This window comes from Lagopus muta, chromosome 1, assembly GCF_023343835.1.
Source record: "Lagopus muta isolate bLagMut1 chromosome 1, bLagMut1 primary, whole genome shotgun sequence".
NCBI lineage: Eukaryota > Metazoa > Chordata > Aves > Galliformes > Phasianidae > Lagopus > Lagopus muta.
Genome location: NC_064433.1, coordinates 87,223,047 through 87,236,890, shown reverse-complemented (window position 1 = coordinate 87,236,890; position 13,844 = coordinate 87,223,047). Strand labels below are relative to the sequence as shown.

The 13,844-nt window shown below is 41.0% G+C and overlaps 1 long non-coding RNA gene across 1 annotated transcript; it reads right to left on the bottom strand.

Annotated features, from left to right (window-relative positions):
• Positions 1-7,435: 7,435 nt before the first annotated feature.
• Positions 7,436-8,897, bottom strand: LOC125702775 (uncharacterized). Its single transcript, XR_007380700.1, has 3 exons — positions 8,511-8,897; positions 7,710-7,957; positions 7,436-7,613 (listed from the first exon to the last, which is right to left on the bottom strand). It is a non-coding gene; the product is annotated as an uncharacterized LOC125702775 (long non-coding RNA).
• Positions 8,898-13,844: the final 4,947 nt, after the last annotated feature.

Below are 13,844 nucleotides of genomic sequence, written 5' to 3'. Positions count from 1 at the left end.
TTTGTTCTTGTTTTTGTTTTTTGCTTTGGTGCTAACAGGATGCTTGTCATTCACTTTTAAAAAGAGTAGCATGCACTCTTTGGACTCGGAATGGAGCCATGTTTAGATTTGGGCTATAAGGATTTGCTGCAGATCCCTTCAAAATATATTAATGAGTTATTATTACTGCACGTGTCTCTCTGTTTCGCTGAAGAATGAAAAGCTATAAAACATAATTGACAGCCTGTAATCTTGATATTCTACAGTGCTGAAAGAGAAATGCTTGCAAAGGACTTAAAAAGAATTACTGCCATTTACTTGCTTTTAGTAGAAAGCATTTAATTTTTGACATTGAAGTGAAGATCAGCGTCAAGTAGTGTCTACTGTATCTGACATTCACATGGAGCGTGGATTGTGTTCCCAGCCCTGCACGACTTTGGTCTAGTAGCTTTTTTCTTTAGCTCTTTGGTGGGTGGATACATAGTATTTCATTCAAGAGCTGCTCTGGTGTTATTCCTCTGAAATTCTGACTATAATTATTCACAATTAGAACAAAGCAGGATGTGTTCTGCATAGGTGAGTAGTTGGATGTGTGTTTCTAGGTTGTTTTGAAACAAATGAACCAAGATTATTTTTTCCTATATTTTCAGTAAGGATTACAATTTATTCTGTGACCTTGATGTTCAGATGACGCAGCAATTTCACTCCTCTCTTTCTGTAAACTTGCTGATAAAACCGTGATTAACAGAACTGCAAAGAAATATTTAGTCATTAAAGGTAGGAAGGAGGGCAGCAGCAGCGAGTTAACATTGCCATAATTTCAGCATGCTCCTAGATCAGCCTACACAACTTTGTCAATAAACAACTATAGAAAACAGCCCCTTTTTTTTCTTTTTTTTCTTTTTTTTTTTTTTTTGTGGGGTGGGTGTAAGGAAGTCCTCTAGGCAGACTGTTATGGGTGGTTTTTGTAGTTATTTTTATGTTTACATTTCTTTTAAACAAAACAAAACAAGTGGTGACGCACTTTGAAAACAGGTTGCCCAAGGAGGCTGTGGATGCCCCATCCCTGGAGGCATTCAAGGCCAGGCTGGATGTGGCTCTGGGCAGCCTGGTCTGCTGGTTGGTGACCCTGCACACAGCAGAGGGGTTGAAACCAGATGATCACTGTGGTCCTTTTCAACCCAGGCCATTCTGTGATTCTATGATATGTATATCCTTTTGATTGCCATCGTTCATAAGCCATGGACAAAATTGGTACAATTCCTGTAATGTTAATTTAATCTCCTAACTTCTTTAGGTGATTCCATTCATTTTACAATCCAGTTCTCTCACTTAGAGGAAGCTCATCAGGTGAGCAGTATTTAACAAAACAGATAAGCTGTTTTGTATGTGAAAGTTGAGATACTAGATACAGTCAATAAGATAACCCAGTTTCATAACTTCATTGTGTTTCAGCACTTCGTTTGTCAAAAAGAATAAGATTTAAAACCATCAGGTTTTAATAGGTGAAAAGCTGCATCGTAAATGCTGAATATTATAATTTACCTGCACAAGCAACTGTTGAAAATCCCTATGAATCACGCTGGAAATCAGTTTCCAACTCCTTTTGCTGCCTACCTATATCCTCCCACACTCAGTTTAAATTAGGAAAGTATTATTCATGTTCACGTTGTTAGGTGGTGTTGTTACTGTGTATCTACTTCAGCAGTGGGTTTACTTAAGATAAAACAACCCTCTTCTGTATTGCCTGCAAAGTACATTGATGTTTTTGAATTGAAAATATTGTGCTGTTTATGTAAATACTTTCCCCCCAAAAAAACTCCTGCTTCATGCTAACACAACAAAATTAATAAAAGAGCACTTCCCTTACCCTTATGTGAATGAACCTCTTTCAGTATTAGAAGTGAATCTATTGAGGGATGAGTCAGACAAGCACAGCCAGAAAAACTGATGTGGTATAAAAATCTGCAGAAGAAAAGCTATCCTTCTTTATGCCTAAGTAATTCTAAAATAATGTGCTAATTGTGTGCAGTTAGTCTACATTATTTTAAATGGTCCTCCTTGAAATAGCATTAATCTAAGCAGGACAGCTACGTTGTCTCAAAGGTCATATGTTGCCCTTAATTGTCATCTGACAGAATGCTGTTTGCTCATTTAAATTGCTGAAAAGCAATTTGCTAATCTAAGAAGTAGCCACACCACCTTCCTTAAAAGCAGAAAGCAAATGTCTCTGTCACAGGCAGCTGTTCTACAAAGGCATTTGTCTGTGTGATTATTCATCTGCTGGATCAGTTCAAGAAGCAGAAATCTTACTAAATCACTTGAGTCATGCTATTTCATACATTGCTCATATCTAATGCTGTGTCAGAACTGAAGGCCAACAAAATAAATGTGTGCTTGAGACAGCAGGATACACATGAAGCTGCACTGTGCTTCGTCTGAAGAATTCTGGGGGCAGAAGCACTACTCATAGGAATGAACTCTTATATAGAGCTCTCCTTTTCTAAGGCCATGTACTGTTTTCAATCCTCTGAAATGCAACCAGCATGGAAGCACCATGTCACTGTTACATGACATCTAGAAGTCAGACAGATTGTAAGTAGTGCAGATGGAGGAGGAACAAGGAGTTTGATTTGATGCATCTGGTGAGAGGAACTGTGGTTTTTGTCCTTGCCATGAGGACTGCAGTAGTTCAGTCTTACATATGGCTCATGCAAGAGCTGAGACTTGGCTCTTAGAAGTGTGTGACTGAGGAGAGCTCATCTGGATCCAGCTTACTTTCCTGCACTTACTCCCCAAAGCTCCAGAAGGAGAATTAGCAGTGTTTTACTTCTTAGGCTCTCTGTGGTATGAAATCCTGCTGAACTCACCATAGGGCGAGTTATATCCTGTGCTGTCTTATTGCTAGGCTAGAATGCAAGGCATGTAAGAGCCCTTCTAGGAACTAGAATAGCCTTGGTGATTGTTACCATATTAAATGTGTTGTTTATGGTCCATTGGGTATGTTTAAAAGTTGTGCCTTATTTACTGAAGCAAGAAGGTAATGCATGTATTATTCCAGTTCCCTTACCTTCTGATGTGATTTGCTGAGAAGTATGTGCTGTGCTGGTGAAAGAATTCAAAGGAAGGGCTGGAATTTTTGTCTAACCCCATTCTCACATACAGAACGAACCTCCTGTGCAGTTAGTGACTTAATATTGACATTGCAAGAGTTTAATAGCGGCTATTCAATCCTATGCCAAGAATTCAGTAATGAGACATGAGGTAGTTCTTCGAACTTGTATCAATGCGAGCTGTGCAGGAAAGGTGTCGTTCACATGAATTTGAGAAACAACTTCCTTTTACAAACATCTCCCTGATCTGATTAAAATATCACCACTTCCTTCTGCTGACATTAAAAGTCTTAGCTCTACATGAGATAGAGGGGCCTCCGGGAAAAATCCTTGAATAGGGAAGAAAATGTCCACCTACTATTAAACATTGCCACGCATTTTCAGTGTAGCTCTGCTGCACGCTGACATACAATGAAGAACTGTCACTAATTGTGTTACAGTAAGAGCAATTAAGTAGTCTCTGCATGACCTATAAACAGGACGAGGCATAAATAAGGAGCCTGTGTGCGAACATTTCCAGTTTCAGAGCTCTTTGAATTATGCATCCAAATTTTGCAGCCTGGGCTTCTCTCCAAACTTGACAAATGTTAATTAAAAGAAAAGAAATTAGTATGGTGCTGTTTCTTTTCATGCTGACTCTCCTCCCTCTCGCTGAATGTCAGTGCTGCAGTGTGCCTCCACAGTGCAGCTGCACGTGCGTGTGCGCATGCGGTGTGCATCCTCCCACTTGTCGTTCCGTGAAACGAGCAGTAGACTTTGACAGCATGAAAACAAGGCTGTGGATACCCTGCCCATACCTGCTGACTCATTAAAGTTTTTCCAAATGGATGAGCGTTTTCTGGCACTGGCTTGAATTAAAATGTGAAATAAAAAAAAAATAAAAATCCTGCCCTATGACATCAGTGCCTGTGAGATTGAGTAAACGGGCAACGAGTGCCAGCTTTTCAATATGAATGCTCCTCATAGGTGGGGGATTTCCACAAGAGGCTGTGAGGTTGCAAAAGATATTTTTGTCTGCTGCTTCCTCGTCTCAGTGCATTTCTCTCCTCTCTTATGCAAACACCATTACTATGGTTACTTTGTTAATACTAGTTAATGCCAGATCTTGGTGTTGCTGGAAATGACTGACTTTCACATACCTAGTAACAGTGCTGCCCTTCCGGAGACAATTCTTGGGGAACACAGACCTGAGCAGGTTTGAAGCTTCTCACTGAGAGCAATTGAGAACAATGTGAGTAATGCTAGCCTTTCACTGCCTGGCTATAGTTTAACTCCATTCTTTTCCACTCCTGGTCTGAGGTAAATAGGAGTGAGTGGTTGTACTTCCATACTCCTTTCAAGACATGAGATGTGCTTGTTATTCATGCATCTTGTCTGTCTGCTGCAAAAATTGAGAAAGGTGGTCGGAAGTGCAAAAGAAGTTTTAACACTATTTCTCTTATGACTCAGTAACTGTAGTCATTCATTTAAAATGTTTTTCTGCTTTCATGGCTTTCAAAAGATGACAATAGTTCAAACTGCACTTTAGCGTTATTCAGTAGTTACAGGGAGAATTGTAGATTGTAGGCCTCCTGTGGACCAACACTTTCCTATTTCTGCTCTAATTTTTGGCCTGAAGTTGGTCAACCCGTCCTGGGAGGGGGTTTCTGGTAAGATTTCTGAGAGTTCCATCAGCCCATTAGCCTTTTACCTCCTTTGAAAGAAACCATTTGCAAAGAACAAAAAGCATTAGTCAGAGGAAAGGATAGGCTGATTGGGACATTTTGCAGGAAACTAGTTCCAAAAAAAAAAACAATGCAGAAGGTCTGGAGAGGTTTTATAGCATCTGTTGGTCATCATTTCCTTTGTTAGGTACACAAGTATGATCACAAGGGTAATTTCTGTCGAGTTTAGCAAATGCTATCAAGCAACAGGAAAAACAGTGCTAACTGCTGTGTCATTCACTAATTCTGTACTAGTTTGCCTATTAGCTATTTCATTTCAGCTTTCTGTGGAACGTCCGTTATACGTGCTCAAGTAAAGCATGCCTGCAGTTTATCATTATCTTAAGCTGTACCACGTTGGCAGTAAAAAACAAAAACTATTGATTTGAAATGACTTTGTACTTAGGGCAGGAAGATGGGCCATAGGTTTAGTAGGTCTGGGGAGTTTTATTGTTAGAAGTACTCCACTACTCTACATTTCTGCTTTACTGAGAATGTACTTAACGCTAAGTATGGGCTTATAAAATTTTGACTGAACAACAGCATTGCAGATAACTGTGCTAGAAAAGACACACAATTGAAAATCAATTAGATTTCCTCTCAGTTGATATACAGATAACAAGTTCAAACTAATAGAATGAACAAATTTTACTTGAGAAGCTCTTCTGTATTATTGCAGCTTACGTATAGAAAATATACTTTGACTTAGTACATTCCCTTTATTTCCTGTAGTTGATCCTTGATCTCTCATGCCCCTTAGCACATAGCTTTCTTGTCTAGATAATGATTCCCTTCAAATACTTAAATATTTAGCACTTTATAGTGAGAAAATCTTCTGCCAGCCTTTAGAGTCTTCCCTCAAAATAGGTATGAACCAAACACATGGTGGACATAAAACAATTTCCCATTAACCTCAGTGTAAGACAGCAGGGCAGGACCAGGTTCTACCCTGTACTTAGCAACCAAGAACTTTCTTACTTAAGCTACACTTTTCCAGTTCCACTGAAGTTGTGTAGTTCTAGTGTTTGTTCTGCATTTAAATAGTGGCTTTAGACACTCTTTTGCATAGTTTTGCTGAGAAATCTTTGCTGAGAAATGTTTCCAATGTAACTGAAACTTTCGCAACCTTAGCGGTTTGTCCCAAGTTTTGACAGCCACGCCTTATGTGGTTGCAAAGGGAAGTCTGACATGACCTAAATGTAACTGAGGCCGTTAATCTGTCTGAGCTTCTGATAACCTGGAGGGAAACTAACTGATATATCTCTTTAAGGGTGTCATGTATAAGCAGCTACTGCTGGGAGACCTGCTGACATCATTTCAGTGTGGGTGTTGAGATCGGAAGCAGGACCCACCTTTCCTGTCATATCTACCTTTGCTTCTCCACAAAGACAGCTACACACAGAAGGAAGGTGAGCACCACAGTGCTTGATGTCCTTTGACTAAAAGCAGCTCATCAGTTTTCAGTGCCTCATGAATTGCTCTAACAAGCAGGTGATGAAGCCAGGTAGTAACTTCTGTGCCCAGAATGAATAAAACAAAAAGGAGAGAATAAAAAAAACCACAGGCTACTGAAATTCAAATCATCTAGTAGACTTATCTCTTCACTTGTTCTTGGGGCCAGGCTACTAAATCTTCTGAGTCAGGATTACTTCTCCTATGTCACCTGCTTTATTTTCGGGTCTTTACTGCCTCTCTCTTTGTTCTCTGTGACCTTTGTATTAAAAGAAATCAAAACTCTGGATGGATCTGTTTGTTTCTTTGTCTGGAGGACAACACGCTAAGCTGTGTTGTGGCTTGAACCACCTGCAGAGAAGCTTAATTCTTACCTGCATCTTGAAGTGCTGTAAGAATATGTAGTGCTTCAGAGCAGCTTAACTAGACCTGTAACAAGCATAAGTTTTGGCTAGGAGGAGGGAACATTTTGTTTGTGAAAAACAATGTTCTGTCCAGACATGCGAGAAGAAATGGGAGGAGATAAGGCCCTATAGTGAAGCCTTTAGAATGATTTGATAACCCCAGGCTTTTATCCTATGGCCCTACAGCTGAAGGGGTCTCTCTGAACATCTGAACTTGCTATCTGTGATTTTAGCAGTGACCCCAGTGCGAAACTTGAAGAACGTAGCAATGAAGAGAACCTGTAGCATACAGAAAGGTCACTTGGGGCACATCAACAGAATGAGTCTGAAAAGAAACATGGCATATGTGTTTTAGTTATTTGAAATTCTGAATACCAGTGTAACAGAGTGACTTATGAGGGACCTTCTGACAAGCAGAAGGTAGAACTTTGCTATAACAGTAAAAGCACAACATAAGGTCATAATAAAGGTCTATGCAGTTATTTTACTATACTCTATTTTATATTTCATTCCATGATACCTCCTTTTCACTGTCTTAAGCGTGCTCGCTCCATTATATAGATTTTGATCTTTAAGCCACACATTGGTAAAGTATCCTATCTTGTACTTCTGTGATCGATTATGCTTTACTCTGTGCAATAATTGTTTACAACACACCAGTCTTCTACTGGTTGAAAACACATTTATTACAGACAATGGTGCCAGTGCTTATCAGTTCTTATTGGCTATTTGAGAACAAAAGCCAGACAAGAAGGCTTCTGTTTTCAGTGGCTGCTCAGGATAGTACTGGAAGTCACTTCTTGGTGCTTTTCACCCTTTGCTGGAATACAGCTGTCAGTGCTCAGGGTCCCCTTTCATTCAGGACCATCTTCTCAGAAGTAGTGTAGCAGAGGACTCAATTTAGGGCTAATTCTAGGGCTGACCTCCCCTTAATAAGCTGGGCAGTGATGGTGTTCCAGGCCCTAGGAATATGGTTAAAACAACCAAGAGTGTTAAAATGTGTCGTGTTTTTCAAGTCACAAATGCTATTTTGAGTGACTATTTGGAAGTATACTTACCAGGACACCAGGATCCAAGTGTTGAAGCTTCTCTCTGATCTCCATTCCCAACATGTGATCAGGCAGGGTCATTGTACCATCCACATTACTGAACTGCACCTTCCTCTTTCCCAGTTCCTGAAATCATGTTACTTAGATGTGCACATCGCTGTGTCATGAAGTAACCATGAGTGCCTATGAAAAGCTGCTTCAGGAAAAGGTCGTTGCTCTCAGTGACAAGCCCTTAAAAACATACTGCACATCTGGAGCTAGAAGCATAAAACAGGAGAGACCACATGGGCAAGTGAAACTGTGCCAAATATGTGAAGAAAGACAGTGTTAAGGACATACTGGTCATGTTCACTCTCATGGAGGATGGAATTGGAGAACAGGAGGTGGTCAGCAGCGGGAATACTTGGACACACAGACAGAGAGAAAGCAGCCTCACAAAAGAAACAGGGAAGGTGCAGCGTGGGAAAAGTCATCAGATGTGAACAAGTCTGTTTCTGTGATGTAAACATATGGAAGGCAGCAAACATTGCAGAAGAAGTTAGCAAGGAAGCAAACACATTGGAGCAAGTATATTTGCTATGGGAGTAAAAAGCAAGAGAGAAACACAATTCACTGGGGGAAAAAAGGAGCAACTTGCAGAAAGGAAGAAGGATAAAGAGGCAACGAGGGTGGGGAGAGTGGATTGCTATGAAATTAGTTTGCTACAGCTTTAACATAAATCATTGTACATCCCCCGCCCTCCCTTCTCCCTTCCCTTCCCTCCCCCATCCCTCCACACACACTAGACAAAGCCTAGTTTACCAGAACTACCTTTGGTATCCAGAAGCCACAAGAAGAAATCAAAGGAAATAATGAGAAGAGAAAAAAGTGGAGGGAGTGAACACAAGTCAAGGGAAATTAGAAAAAGTGGAAGGGGAAGGATGGTAAAGTTTGCTAAATTTGTTGAAATAATGCTGTTTTTGAGATAAACGTCATTTGTTGGTTGCACTTTCAGTTTTGGACTCTGAATAACTATAGCTGTTCTAGCTGTTAAGCAGGGAGATATTACAGTATCTGCTGCAGCCACAAAGAGACAGTTAAGAGCAGTGTAAACTTGGAAAAGCGCAAGCAAGACCTAATTGTAACAGCTACAAAGGGATCAAATTGACATTGTTTGCCTACTAATTGAGGGGAAAAGGGAATAATCATTCTGTAACCCTTTCCAGGGAACTATTTTTTTCCCTTTTGCCTTTTTTTCCTAAATTCCTCTTTGGACATGAGCTGTCTTTATCTGCTTTTAATTAGTAGGTAAAGAGGATTTCGTTCTTCAGTGTTACACGTCCAGCATTTTTACAGGCAATATTGATTGAAAATAAAACAAAAGCTGTCTCACAGGTTTTTTGTTGTGGCAGTGTGAATTGTAGTGGAGTTTCTGTTGGATACTTTCTTTTTTCAGGTTGCAAATTCAGTTTTCATTTCAAAGGGAAAAACTCACAATTACCACTTCAGGTAGGACAAGTTTAAAAGCAGTCATCTTTAAATCAGATTTAGCTAGAAAAGCATCCATTGGAGGCCTGCTCCTTGAGGAGAGGCATAACCTATATTTAAAGTGGCCACATATAATCCAGGAAAGAGCTTTGTATTCACTTTCTTATTATCCTCACTCCAAACCAAAGATTAATGACAAGGATCTGCTTGGAAATACTCCTGTGTAACCAGATGCAATTTGAGAAACGCCCACATGATGAGACTAAAGTGCTTTATTTGAAGCTTTAAGCCAGCGTTCAGCTGGAGTCCTGCCTGCATCCCTGGCATCAGGCCCCAGGCCTGGGTCAGCATGCCTGCAGAGCTTCTGACTCTCAGACAGATCCTGCAGACCGCAGGTGGCAATCCTGGGACTTCAGCTTTGCTGCTGGCTTAAGCTGATCAACACATACACATGTGGTTGGCCCATCCGTCCCTTGGGAATAAAGAGAAAGCAAAAGCTAGGATGCTTATTCTGGCAGTCTGCAGTTAAAGCAGCTTCAGCTGGTGGCCCAGTTGGATCCTATAAGGCCGATGTCTATGACTGCCCATTAGCCACTCATGACTCCTACCAGTACTAAAGAGTTACACCAAGCAGGCAAGTCAACAGTACGTAACAACTGAAAAGAGAATAGCCTGCTAATTTTTCTCATGTTTGGTGATACTTACATTTGAATTTGATTTTGAGATGTTCAGTCACAGAAGCCTCACAAAAGCTTTTAATTTCAAGAGAGAATAGATTTCCTCTGCTCCCATACATGGATACGATATCTCGTACTTGGATATGATTTTTAAAAAGGCCTTGGCTGAATAAAACATTGGGCAAGAAATTGGCAGAATGCCAGCTCTCTTCATATCAGTATTTATAATCATGCTCTGATATTATATCATTACCCTGTTTTTACTCCTTTTGGCCTTTTCCCTTTTATCTCTGAGCGTTTTTGTCATTCATTGATTTTATAATAGCATTACCCCAAAGCACAGGCTAGACTGAGGCTGATGCATGTAAAACCACATAAGAAGACAGAGCAATTCACCCATGATGCTGTGCAGTGTAATACCTTGTCTTCACTGAAAGCTGCACCTCCTCTGTCTTCCTCTCCATTGTGGGCTCTAAAATACACAAAAATCACGAGCTTAAGGAATCCGAGATGAAAGGGACTGGAGGTTGAGTAAGCAAGGAAATAGGAGCTACCATGTACATTTAATCTCTTCCCCACACATCCGCATCTGGGCACTGTCATTAGAGGATACCAGGCTGAGTTGCTCTTTGAGCACATGCAGTCTGGCCAGTTTCATGCAGCGTTGTAATTTGGCTCCAGGAAATGGTAAGAATTAAAACCTGAATCTCATGAATGTTTGCCATCTACTGAAGCCTTAAGATTAGCAGAAACCAGACCATCAGTAATCACACTAAGCATTCATAGCAGAAACGTTCCTCAATCAGTTCCATTCCCCTGTTCAAGTGACTTTACTTGCTATTCATAATGCTGTACAGAAATGGCATGCATGACACGTAAAAATTCTTCTCCCCAAATGAACACTTGCTAATCGTGTGTGAACATTGTGCTAAAAGTGGTATATCCGTCAAAAGAAACCAAAACCCATTTCATGGAAGCTCATCAAGAAAGCATATACAATATGCAGCCATTTCACAGCTGCCAAAAGACATCAGTCTAGTTCCTTTTTATAGCTAGAAGGGGAAATCTAACCAGGAAAAGCTTTTGGGAGCCAAGAACGCTATCAAAAATAATTAAAAGAAAAATAGAAACAAAGCAGAACTTTATCCGGAGACTAAAGAATTTGTCAGAGCAGTGCATGTGATGGAAATAGTTTTGCCACATGACTGTGGTACAGTGCATGTCAGCCAGTGAATGTGCTGGAGTATTATTTGTAATCCTGGGAATTAGAACTACAGAAAACATTTCATGCTCTTCCGTTCTTGGTATTTCTCTGTCCTTATCTCTTCCATCCTTTCCCTGGCTCTGTCTCTTTCTCAGCTCTCCTCCGTACTACAACTGATTGCCTTCTGGCAGTATTTCTCTTTGTGTCTATGCAATACCATTAGATCCAGGCATATCTCTGTCAATTTGAGGTTATCATCTGCTTGTATGTTCTGAGTAATAAGTAAGTACCATTGGACAGCCATTCTCCTCACTCAATTTCCATTTTCTTAAAAGCATCTCAGGAGTGTCATGAATTGTTTAAACGTTATAAATTAGTACGGAGTGAAGCTCTCCCACTCACCCCCAATCCACATGCTGTTAAAAACCCATTCAGCCAAAGGAGAGGCCAGATGTTGAAGTCCTTTGGAAGAAGCACAAGTTCCTTCCAGGGTTGCATGTCAGCTGTCATGCAAAAGATGGCTCCAAGAGCCTCCTTGACTTGGAGATACACCTTGGAATCAATATTTTTCTGCTCTCTGGGAGAGTGCAATTAGTGGCTTACTATAGGAATAAGTTACTTCATCTAGCTTTGGATCCCAGTGCAAATAGCCCTAACAGACATGATTAAGACATGCTTACATTTTAAAATTATCTGTGATCCAGTCACTCTTCAGGCCCACATGGCTTCCAGCCACTTAATTAACCTCTTGAGACCTCTGTAGCTTCCTCTGAACAGAGTGATATGTCCCTCATTGGGTGTTCTTCAGATGAAAGAAGTGATATTATTGTAAGTACTGCAGTACGGTTCTGCTGCAAATGGATTCCTTGTGGTTGGTTACCTACTGCAAATTTAATCTGTGAGCGTAAAAGTCTTTTCTCCATATTTTCACAGCCTGGCTCTTCAAAGTAAAGTCCTTTGTTCCCAGCTAGGAGGATAAATGGGTTTTAGCTTTATTTTCTCAGAGGGAAGCTTATGTGATTGTGCTGTCTGTCATCTGTCTACTCCGATAAGTTTTTAGCTGTCACGGCCAATTATAATTATTTCCAAAGAAAAACATCACTACAGGCAGACAACTCCACGATAATTACATTTCTATGGATTTTGCGAAAGACGGCAGCAGATCGGGTAGGGATAGGGAGGAGGGAGAGGATGGAGCACAAGACTCAGCTGGCAGCATGTCCTATGATGGGGGCCTGCACTACAGACAGGAGCCTGCAGGCATTGCAGAGCCAGGCATCGTGAGTGCCTCTCCCTACAGCCTACAAGGTGTGCTGCCTCTCACCTGCTGGGTGCAGCTTTCAGGGGACATGGCTGTGGCTACAACTGATGGGGTGCAGAGGAAGAGCGAGAGCGGGCATAGGCCTTCTTCCTGCTGGCTGTGGTGGAGAGGAAGGATGCGGGTGTTTTGAAGCAGGCACTGGCGCTATTTTTGCCCCAGGCCTGTACTTGCAGGTTGCAAAACTTGCATGGCAGACAGGCTGGGTTGGCAGGTGCCTCCAGGGAGGACTGATCTTGTCATGTAGAAGACAATGTATTTTCCATGCTCGGAATCCTGCCAATATACTAATGACAGTTGCTGAAGCTGGGTCTGTACAAGCATTTAGGTGGCTGAACCATCACAATACATAGAGCCTAATTCTCTCTGAAATCAGAAGGGATAATGATTTACACTGCAACGGAAGTCAGGTCTAAACAGATATAATTTTCTAACTGACCTTCTCTCTGAGCAAATCTTGACTGAAAGGAAGGGTATCTAGAACTGTCCTTGAAGACATAGTAGAAAACTGTGGTTTGGGCTCAATTGAACCATTTTCTGAAATCCAGCATTACAGAACTTTCTTGGATGGATCACAATGCCTATGCTGAAAGAGGATCCATGTTCACCACCTAAATATCACAACATATGGTTTCCATAAGCTCACTGATAATCCGGACCTCACCCCCAAGAGTCTCATTTAAGTGCAGGGCAGCTGCAGATAACATTGCAGACAGTTGCTCAGTTGCCATCAGCCCACCACAGGTGAAGCAGCTGCTCTACCAAGTGAACCGCACATAGTTTGTACATGCTGTAAGAGCTATGGGTAAGAGCAAGGGAAGGGGGAAGTGTGAAAGAAGCACTATTTCCCTAAAAACAGTTTTGAAATTGATGAAAAATGACTGCAAAAAGTTTATACGTTTTCACAGCATTGCTTTATTTTTGACTTAGGTCTCCAGTAACAATTTCTCAAAGTTAGTTCAGGCTTCAGCCTTTTGGATTATTTTTTTTAATGTGCTCACGCTTAGAAGTCCATCAATATTTATAAATTCCATTTTTACCAAGCAGAATCTCTCATAAGAAGAAAACATTGATGCTTTTTAATTTTTTTTGTATCTGTAGTAAGTTCAGGGTTGAGCCTGTTCTAAAAATGTCATTTTCTGTAGAGCTGTGATGTATAGCTCTGGTAGCCCGTCTTTGCCCCCAGGATGGATCTGAGAGTTAGATCTTAGGCCTGGAGAAAAGGACACAGAGCCTATTCTCAGCTTTGCCACTGGCTGATTGTACGACCTCAGTCAGTTCATTGAACCTCAGTATACTTCGGTTTCCAGATCAAAACAGGAAGTAGCAATGTGCTCCTTTGTGTTACTAAGAGAAGAACAGTGTTACCTACAGTGTTACTATTGTATTGGGACTTCTGGACAGGGATGATACAGAGCAATCTCTTACCAGAGATGGAGGTCAGCTCACTGCATCTCTTGCTGAAGGAGACAGCACTC